A 2,500-nucleotide genomic window follows, 5' to 3' on the forward strand; every position below is an offset into this window, starting at 1 on the left:
CCATCTCAGCACCCTGGAACCCCCCGGGTGGCACAGGGCTGGATGGGGCTTTCGTATATAGCAGGGACGGTGCTGCCTCTCGCTTCGCTCGCTGTCCGCCGCTCGCCGCTCGCTCGCGCAGCCAAAAATGGCCAGTTTTGGCCCGTTTTTGGGCCGTTTTGGCCAGTTTTTGGCCTGTTCTTGCATTGCGCGGTGACCGTCGAGAGCGGAGCAAAACGTCAGCCATCTCAGCACCCTGGAACCCCCCGGGTGGCACAGGGCTGGATGGGGCTTTCGTATAGCAGGGACGGTGCTGCCTCTCGCTTCGCTCGCTGTCCGCCGCTCGCCGCTCGCTCGTGCAGCCAAAAATGGCCAGTTTTGGCCCGTTTTTGGGCCGTTTTGGCCAGTTTTTGGCCTGTTCTTGCATTGCGCGGTGACCGTCGAGAGCGGAGCAAAACGTCAGCCATCTCAGCACCCTGGAACCCCCCGGGTGGCACAGGGCTGGATGGGGCTTTCGTATAGCAGGGACGGTGCTGCCTCTCGCTTCGCTCGCTGTCCGCCGCTCGCCGCTCGCTCGTGCAGCCAAAAATGGCCAGTTTTGGCCCGTTTTTGGGCCGTTTTGGCCAGTTTTTGGCCTGTTCTTGCATTGCGCGGTGACCGTCGAGAGCGGAGCAAAACGTCAGCCATCTCAGCACCCTGGAACCCCCCGGGTGGCACAGGGCTGGATGGGGCTTTCGTATAGCAGGGACGGTGCTGCCTCTCGCTTCGCTCGCTGTCCGCCGCTCGCCGCTCGCTCGTGCAGCCAAAAATGGCCAGTTTTGGCCCGTTTTTGGGCCGTTTTGGCCAGTTTTTGGCCTGTTCTTGCATTGCGCGGTGACCGTCGAGAGCGGAGCAAAACGTCAGCCATCTCAGCACCCTGGAACCCCCCGGGTGGCACAGGGCTGGATGGGGCTTTCGTATAGCAGGGACGGTGCTGCCTCTCGCTTCGCTCGCTGTCCGCCGCTCGCCGCTCGCTCGTGCAGCCAAAAATGGCCAGTTTTGGCCCGTTTTTGGGCCGTTTTGGCCAGTTTTTGGCCTGTTCTTGCATTGCGCGGTGACCGTCGAGAGCGGAGCAAAACGTCAGCCATCTCAGCACCCTGGAACCCCCCGGGTGGCACAGGGCTGGATGGGGCTTTCGTATAGCAGGGACGGTGCTGCCTCTCGCTTCGCTCGCTGTCCGCCGCTCGCCGCTCGCTCGCGCAGCCAAAAATGGCCAGTTTTGGCCCGTTTTTGGGCCGTTTTGGCCAGTTTTTGGCCTGTTCTTGCATTGCGCGGTGACCGTCGAGAGCGGAGCAAAACGTCAGCCATCTCAGCACCCTGGAACCCCCCGGGTGGCACAGGGCTGGATGGGGCTTTCGTATAGCAGGGACGGTGCTGCCTCTCGCTTCGCTCGCTGTCCGCCGCTCGCCGCTCGCGCAGCCAAAAATGGCCAGTTTTGGCCCGTTTTTGGGCCGTTTTGGCCAGTTTTTGGCCTGTTCTTGCATTGCGCGGTGACCGTCGAGAGCGGAGCAAAACGTCAGCCATCTCAGCACCCTGGAACCCCCCGGGTGGCACAGGGCTGGATGGGGCTTTCGTATAGCAGGGACGGTGCTGCCTCTCGCTTCGCTCGCTGTTCGCCGCTCGCCGCTCGCTCGCGCAGCCAAAAATGGCCAGTTTTGGCCCGTTTTTGGGCTGTTTTGGCCAGTTTTTGGCCTGTTCTTGCGTGGTGCGGTGACCGTCGTGAGCGGAGCAAAACGTCAGCCATCTCAGCACCCTGGAACCCCCCGGGTGGCACAGGGCTGGATGGGGCTTTCGTATAGCAGGGACGGTGCTGCCTCTCGCTTCGCTCGCTGTTCGCCGCTCGCCGCTCGCTCGCGCAGCCAAAAATGGCCAGTTTTGGCCCGTTTTTGGGCTGTTTTGGCCTGTTTTTGGGCTGTTCTTGTGTGGCGCGGTGACCGTCGTGAGCGGAGCAAAATGTCAGCCATCTCAGCACCCTGGAACCCCCCGGGTGGCACAGGGCTGGATGGGGCTTTCGTATAGCAGGGACGGTGCTGCCTCGCGCTTCGCTCGCTGTTCGCCGCTCTCCGCTCGCTCGCGCAGCAAAAAATGGCCAGTTTTGGCCCGTTTTTGGGCTGTTTTGGCCAGTTTTTGGCCTGTTCTTGCGTGCCGCGGCGACCGTCGTGAGCGGAGCAAAACGTCAGCCATCTCAGCACCCTGGAACCCCCCGGGTGGCACAGGGCTGGATGGGGCTTTCGTATAGCAGGGACGGTGCTGCCTCTCGCTTCGCTCGCTGTCCGCCGCTCGCTGCTCGCTCGCGCAGCCAAAAATGGCCAGTTTTGGCCCGTTTTTGGGCTGTTTTGGCCTGTTTTTGGGCTGTTCTTGTGTGCCGCGGCGACCGTCGTGAGCGGAGCAAAATGTCAGCCATCTCAGCACCCTGGAACCCCCCGGGTGGCACAGGGCTGGATGGGGCTTTCGTATAGCAGGGACGGTGCTGCCTCTCGCT

Source organism: Musa acuminata, unplaced genomic scaffold (assembly GCF_036884655.1).
Source record: "Musa acuminata AAA Group cultivar baxijiao unplaced genomic scaffold, Cavendish_Baxijiao_AAA HiC_scaffold_466, whole genome shotgun sequence".
Taxonomy (NCBI): Eukaryota; Viridiplantae; Streptophyta; class Magnoliopsida; order Zingiberales; family Musaceae; genus Musa; species Musa acuminata.